This window comes from Asparagus officinalis, chromosome 3 (assembly GCF_001876935.1).
Source record: "Asparagus officinalis chromosome 3, Aspof.V1, whole genome shotgun sequence".
NCBI classification, from domain to species: Eukaryota; Viridiplantae; Streptophyta; class Magnoliopsida; order Asparagales; family Asparagaceae; genus Asparagus; species Asparagus officinalis.
In genome coordinates this window covers 24,238,121-24,252,875 of record NC_033796.1, presented here as the reverse complement: position 1 = coordinate 24,252,875, position 14,755 = coordinate 24,238,121, and positions in this window count along the sequence as shown.

The following is a 14,755-nucleotide window of genomic DNA, read 5'->3' as shown; positions in this document are numbered from 1 at the left end:
CTTATAGTCTCGGATATGATTAATCATTTCCCCATTCCGATATGCATCAAAATCGTGATGTATGCATTTATTTTCCCCTCGCTCCCCGCCTCTTCCTCATAGAATATTTTATTTAAAAAAAAAGAGGATAGATTTAGCTGAGTGTGGACAAATCACTAGGGGCCGTTTGTTTTGGTTTTTTTAAAGAGAAAAGTGATGTGAAAGCTGTCAAAACTGATAAAAACTGTCAGCTTTGACAGGCTCTTTTGCAAAAACGCTTCTAAAGAGATGTTTTCATAAAAAAATCTGTCAAAACTGACAGTTTTTATCAGTTTTCACAGACTTCCTCTTCAAAAAAAAATCAAAACAAACGGTTCCTAGGTTACCATCCGCTACGTCACTTATTATTATTTTAACAAAATATTGTTTTTATAGATGAGGGATACGAAAGATCGAAATTGAAAGGTCTCCTTCTATATTATTATTGTTTATTAATTTATTAAAAATGTGTACTAAATTAATTATCATGGTGACAAGAGAAGGGACGGCGGAGCGGCGGACGTGACCCCAATAAAACAAAGTCCGATGCTTAAAATATCAGAAAAGATGAGCTAGCTGTTTATAATATAGCTACATGCGGATAGAAGACACGTGTTTCTTAGTGAAATCTTTTATTTTTTTCCCCCCCCACTCTAATTTCTTAACGAATTACTCAGCGTTTTCTACGTGGACACTGTACGTGATTTTGTAGCAGTTTAGTAGCCAGAGATCTGATCCATGTTTGACTGAGAGGTCAAATGGTATTAATTTGCACAAGAGATCAAAGAACAGGTGCGGATGTTGACGAAGGAGGAGGACTTGCAGATTGAAGAAGAAAGTACACGCTAGTCTTTTGAAATGTAATTTTTTCTTTTCTCTTGAAGTGGATGAATATATATTGAAACCGTACGTCGTGTCCAGTACAGTACAAGGGACGTTATCTAAACAACTAACCTATTACTTTTTATGTATTTTAGGAATTTTTGCATATACACTCGTATATCTTCTCTATTTGCAAATATACAAATATAAAATCTTGATATTTATAAAATTACCCAACGAGGCTCGCATCGGGTTTTTACACGCCTCCAACTTAATATTGTTGCTTTTTGTAAATAGGATAATGTCGACATTTTCAATAAATTTCAATATATTTTGTAATAATTTCCTGTTTAAAAACTAAAAATATTAAGTGGGAAGGGTAGAAAAAAAAAATTCAATTTGAGGGAATTGAGGAATAATTTTTCAAGTACTAAGAATTATGGGGTAAATTTATAAATAAAGAAAATCCCAGAGGTAAATATACAACTAACCTATTATTATTTTCTTTTCTAGCTATAAGGCTATTGAATGGTAACCCAAAATCAATCACAGAACTAGGAGATTTTTTACATGGAGATACAATCTCCATAGTATATATCAATCGTAAGCTATTAAATGCAACAAATTATAGTTGTTGAAGGAAAGGAAAGTAAAAAAGGAACACCAAGCATCTTTCTCGTAGGGGCAGTAGTAAAAAAGATGCTTCTCAGTTTTTGTGGCAGTAGTGTAGTGTAGAAAGGACAATTTAGATCTTATGTCCAGCCTTTGTTTACCAAGTTCTACTTATAATGTTTTCCCTGCTTTATTTAGAATTATAGATTTCCAAATAAACTTATAATGACTATATAATAAACCACCACCATTGATGATTTTGTATTAATTAAGACTAAACCGAGAACCAAATGCGCGCATGAAAGGGCCACCAAGCATTGTCATGACAAGTGTGCGGTTGTTGTATATAGCTCATCAAGTCTGAGGCTTCATATCCTTCATTTACTGTGATTGGTCTACGTCAGTATCCTCATCCAACTTCCATTTATCTTCCTAGAATCTGATGTCAGTATCCTCATCCAACTTCCATTGCACTAGACTCATAAAAGGCTTGATTTATAGATTTGACATCGATCACACCATAATTTAGAACACGAGAGTTTAGGTGGTGTACTGCCAGGGTTAGGATGACCATTGGAGTATAACGAGGAGATGACTTTTCCAACAAGAGATTCTTAATTCAAAGAATTTTAAGACTGATAGAAGAATTTGGCCTATTGTTTTCCCTGCTTTGTGCTAGCTAGTTTATTTGGAGGACCAGGAATAACTTAAATCTTTAATGAACAGTCGATAACTTATGCAAAGCCAACCTCTAATTTTGGCTTACTTCCCTCTTGCTTTGGTCAGGAAACATCAAAGAAGGGGGCTACCAAGCTATTAGACGATATCAAAGAGAAGGGTATCCAAAGCCTCCAACAATATGATGATGAAGCTGTGATTGAGACAACTTCTAGTTATTTAGTCTACCAATTACTGCTTGTTCGATAATGCTACGTTTTTTTTTTTTTTGCTCTTTTGTCTTTTTATATTCTCCTTCTAAAGCTTTATGTAGACACAGAGCTAGAGAAGAAAACTTTGGACAAACATGGCTCATTGGAGTTTTCAAAGGGACTGAAATATGCAGATTACAAATTAACTTGTTACTCTCACGGCGATGGTTGATGTCAAGGACCTCTCTCATTCATGAATGTAGTTTAGTTTGTAATAGCGTGCTTCAACCCTACACAAACTATGTTTTGAGCCTTTTTGCATATATGTAATATACTTTGAACAGGGCTCTCTGACTATTTTATTGACACCTAAAGACTATAATACCCTTTATCTCTCTTATGGGCATTGATTACCTCCTCCCCCCTCCAGTGCTTCTCCCTGATGTCCCTATCCCCGACCGTCGTCGTCCCCTGCGGCGTCCGCGAGCTCAAGTCCGACGAGCGCGGGCTCTACCTCATCCACCTCCTCCCTCCTCACCGCGCCAACCACATCGCCGCCGGCTCCCTCGACCACGCCAACGGCTGCCTCGGCGAGATCGCTGACGGCGAGGTCGCGGAGCTCGCCGGAGATCTCGTTGGAGGCGAGAGAAAGGACCCTGAGCTCGGCGGAGGAGGGGAGAGAGGAGAGGAGGGAGTCGTTGAGGAGGTTGGCGGAGAGGTCGAGGTGACAGAGGTAAAGTGGGAGGAAGAGGTCGGAGGGGAGGGAGCCGAGGAGGCGGGTGCCAGGCAAATGAATTCTTTATCGGAAGAACTACCACAGCTAGCAAAAACAGCATGAAGAAGGAGGAAAAGAAGTCCTAGAAGCTAGCGGTAGCAGAGGGGGTCCTCTCCCAACACAACCTCAAGTCCGTCGACCTCTTCAGGGGCAAGAGAATTTCCGAGCTGAGCAATGCCGAGAAGCTCGACGGATTCACGAGGGGAGCTGATCAAGGAGAAACACTGTCGGGAATCGGAGCCGGTCCCGACGGTTCTGATCAAGGGAGCAGCGACGCCCAGATCATCGTCGGCTACCATCTCAATAGCGTTCACCAGCTCTTCTTCTTTGACGTTAGCAACGTGGCCTTGATTGATTATGCATGCTAGCTGTTTGATTAATTATAAATCTTGTAATATATATTCTGCTGGTGTTCTATATTGCTAGCTAGTTGGTTAACTAATCTCTTGGATCATTATTATATTATAATGCCCGTGTCCATAGAGATTGAGAGACTAGTAACTGTAGGTTGCATTCAGTGATAGTGTACATTGCATTAACTTATATCGCATGCAATATATCCAGTTGCAGCTCTTTAATTAAGTGGTTGTTAAGGTTATACGCGTTGGTTGTTAAGCTTACGAGTTTTTTCTTAAGGTTACGCGTTGATTGTTAAGGTTATGATTGTTAAGCGTTGGTTGTTAAGGTTATACACGTTGGTTGTTAAGGTTACGGGTTGTTTGTTAAGGTTACACATTGGTTGTTAAGGTTACGAGTTGTTTGTTAAGGTTACGTGTTGGTTGTTAGGGTTACGAGTTGCTTATTAAGGTTACACGTTAATTGTTAAGGTTACAGGTTGGTTGTTAAGGTTAAGCTTTGGTTATCAAGGTTATACGCGTTGGTTGGTAAGGTTAAGCTTAACAACCAACGTGTAACCTTAAAAATCAATGTGTAACATTCACAATCAACGTGTAACCTTAACAATCAAACCTGTAACCTTCACAACCAACCCGTAAAACCTTTATAAAACTGAAAAAAGAAGGAAATAAAAAAAAGCTTTAATTTTTTGGACTTCTACTATAATAATTCATAAAAATAAATAGCAATTATAATTTTTTGAACTTCTACGATGACGTATACATTTGTTTTAGGTGGTTGGAGTGAGCTGGATTTTGTAATAGTATTTTATCTTTAATTTTCATGAAATTTTCAAAAGTCATGCGATTTTACATGTTGGTTGTTAAGGTTATGGGTTGCTTGTTAATGTTATGCATTGGTTGTTAAGGTTATACGCGTTGGTTGTTAAGGTTACAGGTTGCTTATTAAAGTTACGTGTTGATTGTTAAGGTTACGGGTTGGTTATTAAGGTTAACTGTAACCTTAACAACCAACTCGTAACATTAATAATCAACACGTAACCTTAACAAGCAACCCATAACATTAACGACCAACGCGTAATCTTAACAAGCAACCCGTAACCTTAACAACCAACGTGTATAACCTTAACAACCAATGCTTAACCTTAACAACTAAATCGTAACCTTAACAATCAACGCGTAACCTTAAGAAAAAACTCGTAAGCTTAACAACCAATGCGTATAACCTTAACAACCACTTAATTAAAGAGCTGCAACTGGATATATTGCATGCAATATAAGTTAATGGCGTATAACCTTAACAACCACTTAATTAAAGAGCTGCAACTGGATATATTGCATGCAATATAAGTTAATGCAACGTACACTATCACTGAATGCAACCTATGAGCTGCAACTGGATATATTGCATGCAATATAAGTTAATGCAACGTACACTATCACTGAATGCAACCTACAGTTACTAGTCTCTCAATCTCTATGGACGCGGGCATTATAATATAATAACGATCCAAGAGATTAGTTAACCAACTAGCTAGCAATATAGAGCACTAGCAGAATATATATTACAAGATTTATAATTAATCAAATAGCTAGCATGCATAATCAATCTAGGACTTCTTTTCCTCCTTCTTCATGCTGTTTTTGCTAGCTGTGGTAGTTCTTCCGATAAAGAATTCATTTGCCTGGCACCCGCCTCCTCGGCTCCCTCCCCTCCGACCTCTTCCTCCCACTTTACCTCTGCCACCTCGACCTCTCCGCCAACCTCCTCAACGGCTCCCTCCTCTCCTCTCTCCCCTCCTCCGCCGAGCTCAGGGTCCTTTCTCTCGCCTCCAACGAGATCTCCGGCGAGCTCCGCGACCTCGCCGTCAGCGATCTCGCCGAGGCAGCCGTTGGCGTGGTCGAGGGAGCCGGCGGCGATGTGGTTGGCGCGGTGAGGAGGGAGGAGGTGGATGAGGTAGAGCCCGCGCTCGTCGGACTTGAGCTCACGGACATCGCAGGGGACGACGACGGTCGGAGATAGGGACATCAGGGAGAAGCACTGGAGGGGGGAGGAGGTAATCAATGCCCATAAGAGAGATAAAGGGTATTATAGTCTTTAGCTGTGTAAAATTCTTGGGCTTTGTGTTTTGGGGGCTCAGTGCATAGTTATTACGAATTTGGGGGTTTTGAGGGCGTTGAAAAAGTCTTGGGGGTGGGAAGCGTTTTTTCTTGTGTTTTGGGGGCTGGAAGCATTTTTCCCTAATATTATATATGTAAGTAGGTGAAAAAAGAATCTGAATTTAAAATTTTATAAAGAAACACTATTTTCGTGAATAATTAATTTATTTCAATATATGCGCTCATCACTAATTCAACATTCTTCAAAATTTTAAAGTTTTTTTTAAACAAAGTATTGGCTATAGTTGACTTTTTACTAACCACAAACTACAAATTATATTTTTTTGAAGACCTAACACATTTACAAATACTATAAATTATATCATTTAGCATGTAAACAATGATAAAAAAAAGAAAGATATTATCACAATTTTTTGTATAGAAACATGAATTTAGAAAACTCATTTCAGATATCTACTTCTGAGTATTAAACTTCACAAAATTGAAAGAATCTCATTTGACAATTTCATGAAAAACTTAAAAACACATGAAAGTATAAACCAATGATTTAGAGCCTAATTTTGGTAGACCTTGATATCGATTTTCATTGATTTGGTAATTTTGTAACTACTTGTTCTTGAATATTAATTCCATTATCTAATCATAGTTAACAATTACACGATTCTAAAATGTAAAAGATAAACTATTTTAAAAACACTTTAAAGAGAAGAGGGACTAATCTCAAAATATGAAGACTTTGGAAACTAATTTCGACTATGAAAGATTTGAGGGATTAGTTTCAAATATAAAAGAATTAGGGTACTAGTTTTAAATGTGAAAGATTTAAGGGACCAATTTGAAATATGAAACATATGGGGATCACTAATATGAAAGATTTGAGGGGCAAGCTCCAAATGTGAAAGTTTTGGGGTGACCAATATGACAAGTCCCATATACATCTATGTTTGGCAAAAGCTAGGGGAAGCCATTGTTTTCAGCGAAAGTTGACTCCATTGTTGATTCCATTAAAACTTTGATTTGTTTACACGAAATTACAATGAAAATAAACGAAAATACAACCTTCGAGAAAATAACACAGATCTTGTTTATCAACTCCTGCTTTGTGGGACTTTGCCTGTGCCGGGAGTGCTTTGGCTCGTTGACCACCGATTCACAGATCGTGAGGGTGTTTGGGGATCTTTCCTTCGTTTATCGAAGTAAAGATTTGAAAGCGAATATCTTATCGATGTAAGATGTTCACTCTTCCAAAGATCAAGTCTGAGCTTAGATCTCTAGGAATCACCAAATGATACTTGTCAAAGGGTGAAAATTCTCTCTTTCTTCCTCAAAATCAACAAAAGCTCAAGTCTCTTCTGCTCCAAAATGCTCTCCGTCCTTTATTTCGTGCCTAGGGAGGTATTTATAGGGGTCTAAGTGCACAACAGTTGAAACGGGGGCAAAATAACTGACCAGATGATTTCTCTTTGGCCGCTGCAGTCTACACTGCCGCGGCTATTGGCGCGGCAATATAGACTGCCGCGGCCAAAGAGGCGGTTACCAGCACGTTTCATCGTGTTTGAAACCGTTCTTCCACGACCTTTAACCACCTTTTTCGTGGTTTAACTGCTTGTCCACGTCAGCACACGTTTTATCTCTGATATGCCGCCACGTGGGCTTCAAATAATCATCGTACAACTGTCTTGTAACCGCCACAGCACTCTCCTATAATAGCCGCGGCACCATAGGTTGCCGCGCCATAGCCGCGGCACCATGGGCTGCCGCGCCTTAGACGCGGCACCATGGGCTGCCGCGCCTTAGCCGCGGCACCATGTCCTGCCGCGCCTCAATCGCGCCGCCGTGTGCTGCCTGTTGGTGTGTACATTGTTCTTCTATGTTGTTTCGCTTCCTTTGAATCATCCCCTTCTGATTAAGAGAGCGGAGTTTATCGCCTTTTCTTTGCCTTGAGTGGTATTTGGATGTCTATAAGCATTTTTTTAACGCCTACAGATACCCCCTCCAAAGTATTCCAGACTCAATCTTTTATATAGGAGTTCTGGGATGCTTTGGATAAGATAGGTCTTACTTATAATCCTTTCAATGCTTGGTTGGGTAGATCGTATAGAAGAACCTGTAGATGGCTTCAACACTTGATCTCTTTGTCTCTCAGTCTATTCAGTGCTTTGTAGAATAGCTAAGATCCTTTCGGCATGACGTTCATCGCTTGACCGTCGTCGAGATCTTGAATTGAAGCTGGAATTTGTACTTGTGAATTCAGCTTTTGTTATCAAATTGATACCGCATTGTTAATCACTGTATCAGTCTTCATAAGAACACAGTTTATACTTATGTATTTTTTTTTGTTCTCGGGAAATAGTTTAACCTCGTATACCCGTTGGGAGGTAGTCAGGTTATTCTTAAGAATATTTTGAGTGATATTCTCCAGAAACTTACTGTTGATGGTAGGGAAACAGTTTAGACTCGTGTACCTATTGGAGTAATATGATCTCTTTTTTGTTGGTAGAGATGAACCCAATGATGGAGAGGAAGAATTTTATATTCTATCTCCTGATCTCTTGTTTGTTGGTAGAGATGAACCCAAAAATCGGAGAGGAAAAATTTTATATTCTATCTCCTGGTCTCTTGTTTGTTGGTATAGATGAACCCGAAAATCGGAGAGGAAGAATTTTATATTCTATCTCCTGGTGCAAAAGAAACTCAAAGTGGGATCTCCACTTGGAGAATCTGGACTGGTTTGAATAATCATGACTGTCATAGGGTTTGATTATTCAATTCAAAAGTAGACCTCTCGTTCATGAAATGAATCGAAAGGGGATTTTGACTGTAGTCCTGACTGTAGTAAGGTTTGACCAAGTGGGAGTTTTGAGGCGATCCTGACTGTTTAAAGGTTTGATCATTCGATTTGTGGACCTCTCGTTCATGGAAGGAATCGAGAGGGGATTTTGGCTTTGGTCCTAACTGTTTAAAGGTTTGACCAAGAGAGAATTTTGTGAGGGAAGACTGATCCAACGAAGTAATCGAATCTCACCTCAGCAAAAAAATATTCGGAAATTACCGTGGGGATGTAGTGTTTATCACTTTGTTTATAATGATCGGGTTATCCCTAAGAAAATTATATATAGCATTCTTCCGAGAACTTCCCGTTATATGAACCATCCACCCCCAGCTTTTCTTGCGAAACTAGGTTTATCATCATGTTTAGCTGTATGATCGGGTTATCCTTAAAAGTACTATGCATAGCACTCTCCAGGAACTTCCCGTGAAAGAAAGGAAACAGTTTAGACTCATATACCTGTTGGAGTATTAAGGAGCAGTTTATACTCGTATACTTTTCGGAGTGAGATGGAGAAGTAGTTTATACTCGTATACTTATCGGAGTCAGGGAAAACAGTTTATACTCGTGTACCCAATAGAGTATGGGGTCGTCTTTATTTGGCTTGTTTCGCCATTATGACGCCGGAGTCAATTAATGCTTGGATCTTATTTTTGAGTCCAAAGCAAATATTGGTGGGATGAAGAATCCTTCTGTGGTATGCACAGTAGTTTGGATCTGTAATCATCTTAGCACCCTCCTGATCTTTAATAGGCGGTAGTTCGATTTTGTCATTGGCAAGGAGGTATTTCAAGATGACTGGAGCTTCATTATCTTCGAAAGAATACTCTTTTTGGAACCTCGGATCGAGAGTTGCGTTCACAGGAATTGTGGATGTCGTCAGTTGACCTCTCTCAACTTTCTTTCTTTTAAGAAAGTGTTCAGCTTGTTCACCACGTAGTTTTAACTCTTTCCAAGTGGTGGATGGTACGACCCCCAGGTCTTCCAGGACATCGATGGAGAGATTATTGTGGCATGTTTGCAGGATAAACTCCTCTGTAACAGGGTCTCTGCAATTCATTGCCTTGTTACGGAAGCGCTTGACAAAATTATCGACTGACTCCTCGTCTTTTTGTTTTTCATCCAGAAGGGTTCCGATTGACACTTCGGTGTCATCATCGAAGAAGTTGCTGAGGAACAAACTCTCTATGTCATCCCAGTAATTGATGCTCCCTGGCTTGAGCCGTCGGTACCAATCGAAGGCGGGCTCACGAAGGGTGCCAACGAATGACCGGACCATTAAAGCCTCGTTTCCAGATATCATGCCCAAATGAGACTTGAAATAAATCAAGTACTGAATTGGCGAACTCTTCCCCTCAAACGGTGTGAAGTTAATCAGATTGAACTTTGCCGGGTACGATATTGAATCTCATTCCCTTGGATAGGGACATGGAATACCCGTCTTCTTAACTTCTTGAGCCGTCATCAAAGCATTGACTTTGTTTTCAAGCTCTTTCATTTTCTCGTCATCGTCTATGTCTTCATTCGAAGGACGTTGAGGAGAATGAGTTAGACCACCCCCTGTAAGAGGTGCCATTGAACCACCCCCAATATCGTTATTGGGAGGATGTGTTAAACCACCCCCAGCGTTATTGCTATTGGGAGGTGTATCAGCCATAATGACTTCATCCACTTCTGGATCACTATCATCTACAACATTCCGAGTGTGGCGGCTGGATTCAGTTCGCTGACTGGACTCAGGAGGTTGAGGTTGTTGAGTTAGCAACTTTCTCATTTGTTGAATAGCTAACTCCATCTCTGTCTTCATCTCAGCTCTAATTTCTTCACGTTGCTTCGTTAGAGCTTCTTGAAGCATTTGAGCAAATTGATCAGAGGTGATTGTGAGTACTTCTCTGGTTTGTCCCGTGCTAGACATTGTACCATCAGAAGCGATTGTAGAATAAGTGTCCGAGAATTCATCCTCCGAGGACATTCCTTCTTGCATTCTTTTGTAATCTTTGCGTCTGATGGCTCCTAATTGGAGTCGAGACATCCTTTGAGCAATCCTTGGATTGACTTTTCCTCTCGGGGAAAAGTCGGCATTTGAGTCACTTGAATGCCGCTTAGACTTTCTTTTATCAGCCACGTTGATGGTGACTTCAGGGAATTCATCATCTTGGGCAGCTGATTCTCCTTTACGGAAATGTCTCGGCTTAGGCTTCGACGATACAGAGATTCTTCGTGGGATGGCTTCTCGTTTGAAACAGTCACATTCTGATAATGCTGCTCTAACGAGTCGCGCACAGGAACAATGAGAGTTTATTTCTCGAATAACTCTCTTTCGAAAATTATTCACAACCCCAACTTGATAATACGATTCATCGGTATGATTGCCAAAAAATAACTTGATAATACGATTCATCGGTATGATTGCCAAAAAATCGTATCGTCTGTTGGCATGACCTTCCAGGTATGACGATATCATTTGGTGAATGCATCTTCTTATGGGGGTGTAAAACCTTGTTGGCATTCTCAGGATAATTTATTTCTGTCTTTGAGCGATCCAAGGTTATGTCGGGAGTCGCACGTTTAAAACCACCCCCTTGCGGGTATGGAGTCTTAACGGGCTCCGAATGCTGATTTTGCATAAGTCCAGACTTTGGAATCCAAACTTGGCAGAGTTTCGGTGGTTCTTTGGTCACCGTTTCCTTCTTCCTTTCTCTTCTTTGTTGTAAGAGAGCACGGACATGATTAGCGTTTGCACGACGTTTTTGTATACGTTCTTTGAGGGTCGAGCGAGCCCTTTTGACAATAGTTCATTCCTCCGTCGTGAGTTTAGCAGAGACATGAGTGATTGGTCATTGAGACAACTGGACCACTCGATGCCCCCTCGACTCTAAGTCCGCATGATAACGAACTCCGTCGGGTTGTTCCAAGGCCTTAGCCATTTGGTGAGCGCGGCGTTGGTGTTGTCTCTGACGAGCTCTTTTCGTCAATGCCGGCGGGCTTTGATTTAATGACTCCTTACTTGGAGAAGAGCCATTATGAGCAGAGAGGTTGTGAGTAGAATCCTCAGCAACAATCAGCGCCACGAGCACTTCCTAAAATATGCCGCGCGGACACCATAGGTTGTTCCGCGCGCATAGCGCCGCGGCATCCCGGGTCGTCCATGGCTGCCGCGCCTCTAGACGCGGCAGCCCAATGGGCCTGCCGCGCCTTAGCCCGCGGCCCATGTCCCTGCCCGCCTCAATCGCGCCGCCTGTGTGCTGCCTGTTTGGTCGTGTACATTGTTCTTCTATGTTGTTTCGCTTCCTTTGAATCAATCCCCTCTGATTAGGAGAGCGGAGTTTAATCGCCTTTTCTTTGCCTTGAGTGGTATTTGGAATGTCTATAGAGCATTTTTTAACGCCTACAGATACCTCCAAAGTATTCCAGACATCATCTTTTATATAGGAGTTCTGGGAATTTGCTTTTTGGATAAGATAGGTCTTACTTATAATCCATTTCAATGCTTGGTTTGGGTAGATCGTATAGAAGAACTGTAGATGGCTTGCAACACTGTGATGCTGCTTTGTCTCTCAAGTCTATTCAGTGCCTTTTGTAGAATAGCTAAGATCCTTTCAGCATGACGTTCATCGCTTGACCGTCGTGAGATCTGAATTTGAAGCTGGAATTTGTACTTGTGAATTCAGCTTTTTGTTATCAAATTGATACCGCGCATTGTTAATTGCAGCTGTATCAGTCTTCATAAGAAACCAGTTTAATATTATGTATTTTTTGTTTGTTCTCGGAAATAGTTTTAACGACTCGTATATCCGCGTTGGGAGGTAAGTCAGGTTATTCCCTAAGAATATTGTTGAGTGATATTTCTCCAGAAACTTACTGTTGATGGAAGGGAAACAAGTTTAGCTCGTGTACCTATTGGAAGTAATAATGATCTCTTTTTTTTTGTTGGTAGAGGATGAACCCTAATGATGGAGAGGAAGAATTTTATATCTATCTCCGTGGTCTGCTTGTTTGTTGGTAAGAGATGAACCAATGATGGAGAAGGAAAGAATTTTATATTCTATCTCCTGATCTCTTGTTTGTTGGTAGAGATACGCAAAAATTCGGAGAGGAAAAAATTTTATATTCTATCTCCTGGTCCTTCTTGTTTTGATTGGTATAGATGAACGCCGAAAAATCGGAGAAGGAAAGAATTTTATAATTCTATCTCCTGGTGGCAAAGAAACTCAAAGTGGGATCTCCAGCTTGAGAATCTGACTGGTTTTTGAATAATCATGACTGTCATTAGGTTTGATTAATTCAATTCAAAAGTAGACGCTCTCGTTCATGAAATGAATCGAAAGGGGAATTTTTGACTGTAGTCCTGACTGATAGTAAAGGTTTGACCAAGTTGGGAGTTTTTGAGGCGGATGCCTGACTGTTTTTAAAGGTTTTCGATGCATTTCGATTTGTGGACCCCTCTCCGTTCATGGAAGGAAATTCGAGAGGGGGATTTTGCTTTGGTCCTAGACTGTTTAAAGGTTTTGACGCAAAGAGAGAGATTTTTGTGAGGGAAGACCTGATCCAACGAAGTAAATCGAATCTCAGCCTCAGCAAAATATTTCGGGAAAATTAACCGTGGGGGTGGGCGACGTAGGTTTGTCTGGTATAATATTGGATATTTTTGTAAGTGGTTTTATCAACTTTGTTTATAATGATCGGGTTATCCCTAAGAAAATTATATATAGCATTCTTCCGAGAACCTTCCCGTTGGTATGAAACCAATGACACCCCCAGAAGCTTTTCTTTGCGAAACTAGGTTTATCATTCATGTTTTAGCTGTATGAATCGGTTATCCTTAAAGTACTGATGCATAGCACTCTTCGACAGGAACTTCCCGTGAAAGAAAGGACAGTTTAGACTCTTACCTGTTGGAGTATTAAAGGAAGCAGTTTATACTCGTATACTTTTCGGGAGTGAGAGTGGAAGAAAGTAGTTTATAACTCGTATACTTAATGCGAGTCAGGGAAAACAGTTTATACTCGTGTAGCGTCGTTGACCACCGATTCATAGATCGTGAGGGTGTTTGGGGATCTTTCCTTCGTTTATCGAAGTAAAGATTTGAAAGCGAATATCTTATCGATGTAAGATGTTCATTCTTCCAAAGATCAAGCCTGAGCTTAGATCTCTAGGAATCACCAAATGATGCTTGTCAAAGGGTGAAAATTCTCTCTTTTTTCCTCAAAATCAACAAAAGCTCAAGTCTCTTCTGCTCTAAAATGCTCTCCGTCCTTTATTTCGTGCCTAGGGAGGTATTTATAGGGGTCTAAGTGCACAATAGTTGAAACGGGGGCAAAATAACTGACCAGATGATTTCTCTTTGGCCGCTGCAGTCTACACTGCCGCGGCTATTGGCGCGGCAGCATAGACTGCCGCGGCCAAAGAGACGGTTACCAGCACGTTTCATCGTATTTGAAACCGTTCTCCCACGACCTTTAACCACCTTTTTCGTGGTTTAACTGCTTGTCCACGTCAGCACACGTTTTATCTCTGATATGCCGCCACGTGGGCTTCAAATTCCATCTCACATTCTTTGTCAACGCACAGCACTCTCCTATAATAGCCGCGGCACCATGTTGTCGCGGCCATATGCCGGCACCACCTGATAGGTTTGGCCGCACCAAGTAGCCCGACGCCAGCACATAGGCTGCCTGCGTCAATAGGCCGCGGCACCATGGGCTGCGCGGCGGACTTACGACGCGGTCACCATGGCGCTGGCCGCGCCTTAGCCGCTGCAGACCCATTCACTGCCGGTGCCTCAAATCTGCACCGCCGTTGTGCTGCCTTGTTGTGTGTACATTGTTCTTCCATGTGTTTCGCTTCCTTTGAATGCATCCGCCTTACTGATTAAAAGCGGAGTTTATACGGCCTTTTCTTTGCCTTGAGTCGGTATTGTAGTATGTCTATAAGTTATTTGACGCACTACAGCCATAGCCACCATTGGGCCCCTCGCTTTGCCGTTGCCCAACTTGCTCAAGTCAAGATAACACGGATAACAAATCACCATGTATTTTAAAGTATAAAACTACAACCCTCAATTTGATGTAACGAAAGAATTTTAATATTATATCACAACAATCTAGGTTCAAAACGGATTGAAAAAAAAGATAGTGCTCCGTGACTGTGAGTCCTCACTTAAAAAGTTTTGGTATATAATAATAATAAACTCTGTTATACTAAAACAGCTGCAATCTGAACTCTGAACTGAATTCTGATAAGTTTGAGGGGGTGCTAAGAAGTTTGATCCGAAGCTCATGATTCATATTTCAGCTAAGGGGCTGTTTGGTTCGTTTCCTAGATGTAGGGAAATGCATTTCCATGTACAAAA